The sequence below is a fragment of the Hyaena hyaena genome, unplaced genomic scaffold (assembly GCF_003009895.1).
Source record: "Hyaena hyaena isolate Hyena2069 unplaced genomic scaffold, ASM300989v1 scaffold_348, whole genome shotgun sequence".
NCBI lineage: Eukaryota > Metazoa > Chordata > Mammalia > Carnivora > Hyaenidae > Hyaena > Hyaena hyaena.
In genome coordinates this window covers 1,510,948-1,521,689 of record NW_024080981.1, presented here as the reverse complement: position 1 = coordinate 1,521,689, position 10,742 = coordinate 1,510,948, and positions in this window count along the sequence as shown.

The window sequence follows — 10,742 nt, the reverse complement described above, 5'->3', positions numbered from 1 at the left end:
CCAAATTCAGAAAACATTTCATTCTGAGGGAAAACTCGGAGAATTTGTCACCAATAGACCTGCTCCCAAAGAATGGCTGAGGGAAGGTCTCTAGGTAGAGAATAAATGATAAAAAAAAAAAAGTCTTAGAGCATTAGGAAGGAAAGAAAGAAGGACAACAGAAAGAGTAAAACCATGGGCAAACACATACAACTTCCCTCCTCTTGAGTTTTTTCTGAGTTATGTTGATGGTTGCAGCAAAAGTTACAGCATGAAGAGGGCTCTGCTTTGGGATTCCCAAACAAATGGAAAATGAAACAAGCAGGATACTAATGTCTATATACAGCAAGGAAACTATGTATGGAAATATGACTAGAAAGAAATATGGCAAAATCTTAACAGCAGTTGTTTCTGGGGAGGGAATTATGGGCGGGTTTCCCCCTTTGGCTTTTTTCCTTGATGCTTTTCTATTTTTATTTTTTTAATGTTTTTATTTATTATTTTTGAGAGAGAGAGAAACAGAACATGAGCAGGGGAGGGGCAGAGAAAGAGGGAGACTCAGAATCGGAAGCAGGCTCCAGACTCTAAGCTGTCAGCACAGAGCCCGACTCGGGGGCTCGAACCCATGAACTGTGAGATCATGACCTGAGTTGAAGTCAGACAGTCAACTGATTGAGCCACTCAGGCTCCCCGATGCTTTTCTAGTTTTGCCTGAACTGTGTCCATAAGCATGCTTGGCTAATCAGAAAAAGAGAAAGCATACGACAGAATGACAAAGGGTTAAATTCGATAAGAATACATTGCTTCCGGAGAATAGAGATGAGAGTGATTGCTTATCCTTGGGAGAATTTAAGAGGGCTTCATGAAAGAGGTGACATTTGATTTGCTCTCTGAAAGTATGAAAGCATGCATGGAGTGGAGAGGGAAGGGGAAGACATTCCAAGTTGGAGAAATAGTATGAGGAAAATCACAAAGATGAGAAAGTAGAGGGAACATCAACAAGGATGGAGTTGCCCAGTGTGACCAGCCTGTGGGGCTTATGAAGGACATAGGTGAGTCACTACGATTCCTGAATAGGTGTCCAGAAGGGACTTCTGTACTTGGCAGGCCCCAGGGTGAAAAGCAAGAGGCGTATTTGCCTTGTAGGCTGAGGAGCTGCAGGGCTTCGGATAAGTATGGGCATGTGCCACTTGGGCCCGAGCTTGATGCTCACCTAACAGGGCCTTCTTTCCCAAAGGAAACAGGGAGGCTTGGTCCCAGCCTGTGCCGGGTCTCTCCCTACCTTCCTGCATTTTCTTCTTCCTTCCTTCCTCTTCTCCTGAGAGTGTAGCTTCCCTCGGGGGGAAGATGAAAAACAACTCGATTGTTCTTCCCATCTGCTCCCCCCCAACCACAACCGAACACATCTTCTCTCCTCCCTTCCCACCACATTCTTTTCCACACTCAGACCTGCTCTTCCCAGCTCACACACCTCTGACACAGGCATGCTCTTTCTCAAATCTCTCCGTCCCCTGCTCTCAGTCCGTGTGTGTCTGTGTCTCTCTCTTTCTATCTCTCTCTGTCTCTGGCTCACTCTCTTTCTCGGTCTTCCTCTCTCTGTCTCTGCCTCTCTCAGTTTTTATATCAACAACTAAATCAGGTTCGGGCTTTACAGCTAATGAACGCCATTTTTCTTCAGGTGCTGAGGTTTCAAGTGTTGTCACCCCTGACTAATCCTTCTCCACAAACATAATTCCGGCCCTAAAGCCAGGTTGAGGCTGTCAGCGGTGGGGACATGGGTGAGGCCCTTAGGAGGGGGCGTTCCTGCCCCAAGCCTCCCTCCAACCTCTGGGGCAACCAGGGCCTTTCACAGGCTTTGCTCCTAAGTAATCCCTCGGGAGCCTTGGGGGCTTCCCAAGCCTGAAGCCCAGCCCCTTCCTCCTCCAATGGGCTTCAGGGGAACCGGCTTCCCTGGCCATCAGTCTTCCCGAACCTGCAACTGAAGTGGTCATCTTGGGGATCTAGGCAGGGTTTCCTGTTTCCAGCCATTGTCAGGGGCCCTGGGGGCTGGATGAGACGGGGAACTGCCTCCTCGTCTTCCAATTCCTGGCTCCTGAGCCCCTGAGCGGCCACAGCGCTGCCAGTCACCCAGTTCCCGAGGAGCTAGGAGGTGGGGCTTTCCCCCCAGCAAGTCCTCCCCCATCGTCCTCCACCCTGTTATCAACCTGGCAATTTGTATACTTAATAGTATGACTAAGTGACAATTACATAACTCGCCTGCCTGAAGTTGAGATAGAAAATGTTGTGGCTGAGGTATTTTTGTTTCTTACTTTCCAAGCTTGCCAGGACGTCCACATGTAAGAGCTCTCACTCTATTTCGGGTTGATGCTTCATGAATAAAACAAGATATTCTGCCAAATTCAGAACACACCTTGTATCATGCATGGGGAGGTCAGGTGGACTTGCCCATCCTCTCCCCACCTCCCGAATCAGCAGGAAGTCCTGCATTACCCGACTTGCTTCATGGCTCCTAAATTCCCCTGAAGCAAGGGCAGAGAACACACTTCCTCTGATGACAGGCAACCTGGATGCTGATAACAGGGGTTTCCTGCCTGCTTTGCTTGCAGGCTTCTCCTTGGGCACTGAGTGCAAAGCGGAGCCTGGGCTGTGGGGCGGTGCCCGCAGCCCTGTCAGTTCCTTTGCCGTCTCCTGTGGCCAAGGGTGCCAAATCAGGGGCTCCTCTTCCTTCTCACACTCCATGCTTCTGAAAGCCCGGGGTAGCTCTGCCATGACGAACTTGGGTGACTTTAAACAAAATCCTTCACCTTTGCCCCCATCTACATTCTGCGAAAGGGAAGAAACACCTGTCTCACAGGCTCCTGTAGAACAACAATAAAATGCATTGGGCACATGGACCCTGATCCATGTCTGTTGGCTCTAAATATGAATGCTCCATAGTGCTTAGTTCAATCTGCTATAAACCCAGAGCTGAGACACGAGCTTTCTTGTCTGCAAAGGTTGTTCCTCGCTGGGATTCCTACCTTGTGCTTTTCTGCCTTGGGATGTTAGGTGCCATTACCCACATCCATCTGGGCTTGCCAAGTTTGGGCTCCAGCAAAAGTCCTTAGCCAAACACACTTTCTCTCAGCTTGGGAAACAAATTCTGTCCGAACGGACATTTCATCTCCATGCACTTGCCTTGTTGACCCTGGAATCCTCAAAGTTGGACCTCATGAATTTCAAGAGAGGCCCTTTCCCTTTTCCGACAATCAAGCCCTCTTTGCAAATGTTCCAGCTCCAAAGATTGGCCATCCAACCCTGGTCATGTGGAATACACTGCTGGTATGGAGGTAAGACCTGGCTCCTCCCTAAAGAGCTGACTTAGAAGCCACCATGGCACTCCCACGGGTCAGGCCACTTACAACTTCTATCCGGATCCCCTTCCTTTGTGGGTTGAAAATCTCAGGCTTCCTCCAGGAACACTGAGCTCTGTGTTTCTGTCATGAGGATGGAAATTGCTACGAGACGTAGGCTGTATTTTTCCTGCCTATGGGCTGAATGGTACAAGGTGCTGTTAAGTGCTATGGCAGGTATGGGTAAGAACAGAAATAGAAGACTGGATGTTTCTTTTTTTTTTTTTAATTTTTTTAATTTTTATTTATTTCTAGGAGAGAGAGAGAGAGAGAGAAAGACAGCGTGAGCAAGGGAGGGTCAGAGAGAGAGGGAGATACAGACTCTGAAATAGGCTCCAGGCTCTGAGCTGGCTGTCAGTACAGAGCCCGACGCGGGGCTCGAACCCACGAACCGCGAGATCATGACCTAAGCGAAAGTCGGACGCTTAACCGACTAAGCCACCCAGGTGCCCCTGGATGTTTCTGTAGAGAGGTAAATATATCTGTGAAACTTCAGCACAGAATAAGTTAGAGCTTTATTAAGGGAAATAATTCTTACAGAGGACAGAGATGGTTCCGGTTCCTGAATCCACAGAAGGCAGGAGAGGCCTGAAGACTTCTGCCCCCAATCACCCCTTCCAGGTCTTCCCATACATCCTTACAGCAGGATCCTCCCAAGAGCCACACTGTTTTGCCTGCTGCCCTGCAGAGAGACCTCAAGGCTCCCGCAGCCTTCAGGGGACCATCCCAAGGGTCTAGAGAAAAGTCAACAGAGATTCACAGATAAAGGACTTCTGAGGTCTAAGCAGTTGCAAAACTGCACATTCTATCCCCATGTTGGAGGACCCTAATGCACATAATGCAGAAAAGGCTTTGAGAAGTCCCGTGGTTTAACTTTCAAGAATGTAACCTTTCTCAAGCATATTTGAGTTAAGACATTTTGGTGTGACACCCTTATTACCAAACAGTCCCTTGGCTGTGCCACAGGAGACAGTGATAGACACCACCTACAAGGGTGTTGGAAGGAGCACTGGGCTAGGAGTCAAGAGACTTCAAGTTTGGTCTTGGCCTTATCACTGGCTTGCTTGGTGCACTTGTGTGAGTCCCCACCTAAGTGTCTCTCGGACCTCATAGCTCTGAGAGTCCCTGCTAAAGAGGAGAAGGAAGGAGACATTCAGCCATGGAGCAGCCATGGGAGTCCAGAGTTCCAGGCCTGGCTGTCACTTCCTTGTTCTGTGATTTCAGGTAAGTCCTTTGCCCTCTTTGGGCCTCAGTTTCCTCTCTGAAAAATAAAGGACTAAGCTATCTGGGCTCAAATATGTGGTCTTCTGGTCTTACTGGGGGTTGTGCATCAGAGGGGACCTGTGCTGGCCTGGTGGTCTGAAAACCCTGGCTTAGGCCCTGTGGTTTGGGACAAGCTTCGGTCCATACCCATTTACAAATAGGAACCATTGCTCTTTCTACCTATAAATTCCTAAGTGCTTCTGGGGCTGTGATTCAAAAGAGGGCCCTTGCCCTGTCCCTGTTGATTACATGGAGGCACAGATGTTCATATGGGGCCTCCTGTGTGAGCTATGACCCCATTGTTGGGGACTGAATTTTATCTCCTCCAAATATACATGTCAAGGTCCTAAGCACCAGTACCTTGGGATGTGACTTTATTTAGAAATTTTGTTGTTGCAGATGTAATTAGTTAATAGGAGGTCACACTGGAGTAGTGTGTGCCCATAATCCAATGTGACTAGTGTTCTTATATAAAGGGGAAATTTGGAGACAGAAACACATAGAAGAGATACCATGTGGACGTGAAAGCAGAGATCAGGGTGATGCTTCTAGGAGCCATGGAGCACCAAAGATTTCCAGCAAACTACAAAGAGCTGGGAGAAAGGCAGAGAGCAGATTCTCCCTTACAGGACTCAGGAGCCAATGCCGCCAACACCTTCACCTCAGACTATGAGACAGTGTATTCCTGTTGTGTGAGCCATTTGGTATGTGGTACTTTATTGTGGCAGCCACAGGAAGCTGGTGCATCCATGTTCCCATTCCCCACCTTTGACTTGGCCCTGTCACTTACTCTTAGTGGGTTGTGTGAGAACTGTGTCCAGGCCCTGCTTCCTATTCCTTTAAGCCAGGAGAGACTTTCCATCAATCAGTCAAGTACAGCTAGCCTGACCAGTCAGAGCTGACCTGTTATCCTTTAGACAAAGCAGGATTAAGAGCCTTAAAAATGCTCAACATTTCAAGGCTCCTGGATGGCTCAGTCAGTTGAGCACCCAACTTGATTTTGGCTCAGGTCATGATCTTGAGGTCGTGGGATCAAACCCTGCATTGGGCTCCATGCTGAGTATTGAGCCTGCTTAAAATTCTCTCTCTCTCCTTCTCTCTCTCTCTCCCTCTCTCTCTCTCTCTCTCCGCCCCTCTCCTCCTCTTCCATGCTCACTCTCTGTCTCCAAAAAGAAAAGGCTTAACATTTCGATCCATTAATTCTATCTCTGGGATTCTGTTCCGGGAAATTCACCTGTGTGCAAAACTTTTCACACCCAGAGAGATCTGCCTCAGTGTAAAATGGAGAAAAAACAGAAGTCAATGAAGTGTCCACAAGTGTGAGTAGTTAAGACAACAATGCTCCATCCATTTGACCAGAAGAGTATCACCTTAGCTTGAGTTCACCCCAAAAGGAGAGTCTGACATGTTTCTTTTGTGAAGTGGTTCCAGGGAATAGGAGGGAGGGGCTGGAAAGAATGAAATAGCTATGTTTTGAGTTGGTCACTACTGTGGGCAACTGTGGGTTCAGACCCACTGAGAACACTCTAAAGACCCAAAAGAGTGGACCTTGAATTGTTTACCTAATATGCAGAAAAGAGCAATATTTTTCTGTTCATGAAAGGATGGCCCAATGAGTGTTAAGTCCAGTGTCCAGATTTGCACATGTGCTAAGAAAGGTTAAGTAGACCACTTTGGCGAGATAGCTCTGAGCAGAAAGTAATCATGCCACCTCTACAAAGCAGAAAAGTGGGATGTGGGGGATCTGAAGCTACAGGCCAGCTGGCACAGGTGGGAGCCAGTATAGGTGATATTTCTAGCAAAGGTGTGGTCACGTGGACAATGCTTATGATAGCATGTTAAAGAAGAGCATGGTCGGGGCGCCTGGGTGGCTTAGTTGGTTAAGCGTCTGACTTTTGCTTAGGTCATGATCTCACGGTTCGTGGGTTCAAGCCCCACGTCAGGCTTGTGCTGACTGCCAGCTCAGAGCCTGGAGTCTGTTTTAGTCTGTGACTCCCTCTCTCTCTGACCCTCCCCTGCTCACGCTGTCTCTCTCTGTCTCCTAGAAATAAAAAAAAAAAAAAAACACATTTAAAAAAAAAGAAAAAAAAAAGAAGAGCATGGTCAATGTGATCCCATGTGTATAAAAATCCAGAACATGTGCTTAGAAAAAAAGGCAGGAAGAAATATGACAAAAAGTTAACAGTTGATTGTCTCTGGGTAGCGAGATCATTTGTGGGTCTTTCTTTTTAATTTTCTTCTTTGCATTTGTCTGTATTTACTACATTTTCTTTAACTAATAGGTATTACTTTTTATTTTATTTTTATTTTTTTAAGATTTATTTATTTATTTATTTATTTTTGAAAGAGAGAAACAGAGAGAGAGAGAGAGAGAGTTCAAGCAGGGGAGGGGCAGAGAGACAGGGGGACAGATGATCTGAAGTGGGCTCTGTATGGACAGTGGAGAGTCTGATGTAGGGCTCCAACCCACAAACCATGAGATCATGACCTGAGCCAAAGACAGAGGTTAAACTGACCACCCAAGTGCCCCAATAAGTATTCCTTTTTTAAAAAATGTTTATTTATTTATTTATTTATTTATTTATTTATTTATTTTATTTCTAGGATAGAGAGAGACAGCGTGAACAGGGGAGGATCAGAGAGAGAGGGAGATACAGACTCTGAAACAGGCTCCAGGCTCTGAGCTGGCAGTCAGCACAGAGCCCGACGCGGGGCTCGAACCCACAAACCGCGAGATCATGACCTAAGCGAAAGTCGGAAGCTTCACCGACTAAGCCACCCAGGCGCCCCAAAAAATGTTTATTTATTTTGAGACAGAGCGTGAGCAGGGACAGGTCAGAGAGAGAGACAGAAACCCAAGCAGGCTCCATTCCCAGCACTGAACGATGCAAGACTCAATCTCATGACCATGAAATCATGACCTGAGAAGAGTCAGACACTTAACCCACTGAACCAGTCAGGCACACCTTAATAGGTATTACTTTTAAAATGAAAATGCGTTACAGCAGTGGTTCTCACATGTGAGCAGGCATCAGGATCAGTTGAAGTATTTGAGGAAACAGAGTCGATGGGCCAAAAACCAGCTGGATAGTAGCACTGGGCCCCATCTTCAAAAAGGCCCCGTGCTTGGTTTAATGAGTTGCTGTCACTGTCCTGAAATTCTTAAGAAATTTTGAAGAAGGGATATGGCATTTTCATTTTGCACTGAGCCCCACAAATTATGTAGCCAGTCCTGGCTGGCCTCTACTCCCCGAATGTCTGCTTCTATCTGTTTGGGGCAGGCACAGGGCCCGAGAACTTGCACTTCTAAGAAGCTCCAGGTGATACTATTACTACTGGTTTGTAAACCACACTTTGGGAACCACTGTATTAGAACAATAAAAAACATTGTGCTGATGAAATAGCTCCCAGATGCATTTAAGAAAGTACTTACAGACCATTAACTACTTTGGAATAGAGAAAATATATTGAAGATCAACCAGAAATGAAGATATGGCGGCTCCCAAGTGAGAATTCAATTCAAGGAGAAGTCTCAAACTGTGGTTCAGGGACAATGGGATCCCTGGAGACTCACGATCTGTCCAGCAAGTGGCTTGGCACTGGTTTTGATACACTCCCTGTGGGTTCCCATCTGTGGTCAGCTCCTTTCCCACTGGGAAAGCTGCTTAACCCAGGCTCAGTCTTTCACCCTTTGTGGAACGGGATTACAAGATGTACTTCAGAGAGTTTTGGGTGGTTGTTGAGGCCTTGAGGTCCTAATTTATGATTCTTGAGACACACCCCTGGGGGGACCTTGGATCTCCCTTTTGTCCTCCACTAGATTGTGAGGTCTCCCTGGGGGTGGGACCCCCAGTCTGACCTGGTGTTTACTGGTTTGGGCTGCTCAGAGGCTCCTGAGCATAGAGTTGGGACGTTGGAGAGGAGGTGGGGGGAGGGTACAGAACTTTGCACAATGACAGGACTTCCTGCAGTTAGAATTTGCGGGAGACCCTGTAGCGTCCCCATTGAGCCAAAGAAAAGGGACCACTCCCATCTCCTTGTCTTACTGTCCCAAATGGTGCTATAAGTATTTCTCTGACATTGCCCAAAAGGAGGGTCCTGTCAGCAAGAGGAAAGAATAGGACATAGATGAGGGAGGGTCTCTGTCCCCCATCCCACTCCCTGGTCTGCTCCCAGACCCGAGTCTGGTTGGATGGAAATCCATACATCTCTCCTCCGCTCTGGCTGTTTTTCCCAAGGGAGTGTCATGCAAAGGTGAGGAGGTCAGTCATGTAAGCTGGGCTGCCTCCCAGCCACTGCTGTTGTCACAGGCTGGACAATCATCAGTGCTAATCTAAGCAGCTGGGAAGTGAGGCTTCCTGGATCGATGTTAACACCTTCTTGTGCTATTCAGACAGGTCTTACAAAGGCCAGTGAAGAAATTCATGCCATGCCACCGGGCTAATTGGTCATTGCTTGCGTCTGCTATTGAATCAGATCTCTTTGGCCCATAAATCAGGGCCAGTGATCTCACACAACAGAAAGAGTAGGCTGCTGGCAGTCAAGAGCCTCAGGCTCTGCCACCATCTGACACTAACCCAATTGGGTGACCTTTGGCAAAGGTTCTGTCAATATCTGAGGTTCGGTGTCCAGCCTGCCAGAGCACAGGTGTTCAAGACCCCTTTGGTTTCAAGGAATATGATGGGGCAGAGAAGCTGCTCAGAGTGGTGGCCACCTCACAGCTCCATGAGCTCACTGCCCCTGTAGGCATTCTAGATGAAGCTTGAGGTCAGTGCCCAGCTCTAAGTGCTAGAAAGAGCATCACTTCTGGGGTCGGAGGCCACTGGAGGACCGTGATGCCCAGCCAGCCCAGGCTTACAGAAAACACGTCTGGCAGGACACAGAATAGCTCCTTCCTTCCCCAGTTAGAATGACTTCTTGGTGGCCCCTTCCCCCCAGAGGCAGTTGGAGAAGAGAAGGTCCAGAGGTTAGCAGGCTTAGGCCCAGTATTTATGCTACCACATCTTCGCTGAGTAAGTCATTCCTGCATGAGCCCCATCTGTAAAATGGGTGTTATGTTAAGAACTTCCCATTCTCATAGGGACCATTTTGTGAAGCAAATGACACGATTGGTGTGAACCCCTGAGCACAGTGTCTGGCACATAGTAAGGCTTTAAGAGCCAACTCCTTGCTGTATGAATTTCCTGTGGCACTGTAACCAATTACCCAACTTGGTGCCTAAAAACAACACAGATTTATGCACTTACTCTACTGGAGGTCAGAGGTCTGAAATGGGTGTCATGGGGCTGAATTCAGGGCATCAGCAGTCTATGCTCCTTTTGGAGCCTCTTGGGGAGGATATGCTTCCTGGCCTTTTCTGGTTTCTAGAGAGTGCCTCATGCCTGGCTCATGCCCTTCACATCACTCCACCTCTTGCTTCCATAGTCACATGTCCTACTACTGACCCTTACCCTCTTATAAGGACGCTTGTGATTACATTTAGGGCCCACCAGGAAGACCCAGAAATCTCCCCAGCTCAAGATCCCTGTTTTAATCCTGCCTGCAAAGTCCTCTTTGTCATAGAAAGTAACATAATCCCAGATTCTGGAAATTAAGGTGTTGACATCTTTGGGGAGGCATTGTTCTGCTGACCACATCTTCTCTTCCTGCCTCTGGGACCTTCAGTATTATGGTGGGACTCCCATTTCTGACCAGGCCACTTAGAAGCCACCTCAGGGGCTGCAGAGTGGGATGTGGGGAGGGTCCTTAGAAACCACCCATTGTGGGAAAAGATAGTTGCAAATGACATATCAGATAAAGGGTTAATATCCAGAATCTATAAGGAACTCACCAAACTCCACACCCGAAAAACAAACAACCCAGTGAAGAAATGGGCAGAAGATATGAACAGACACTTCTCCAAAGAGGACATCCAGATGGCCAACAGACACGTGAAACGATGCTCAGCATCCCTCCTCATCAGGGAAAAACAAATCAAAACCACACTGAGATACCACCTCACGCCAGTCAGAGTGGCTAAAATGAGCAAATCAGAGAACTCTAGATGCTGGCGAGGATGTGGAGAAACGCGCACCCTCCTACACTGTTGGTGGGAATGTAAACTGGTAC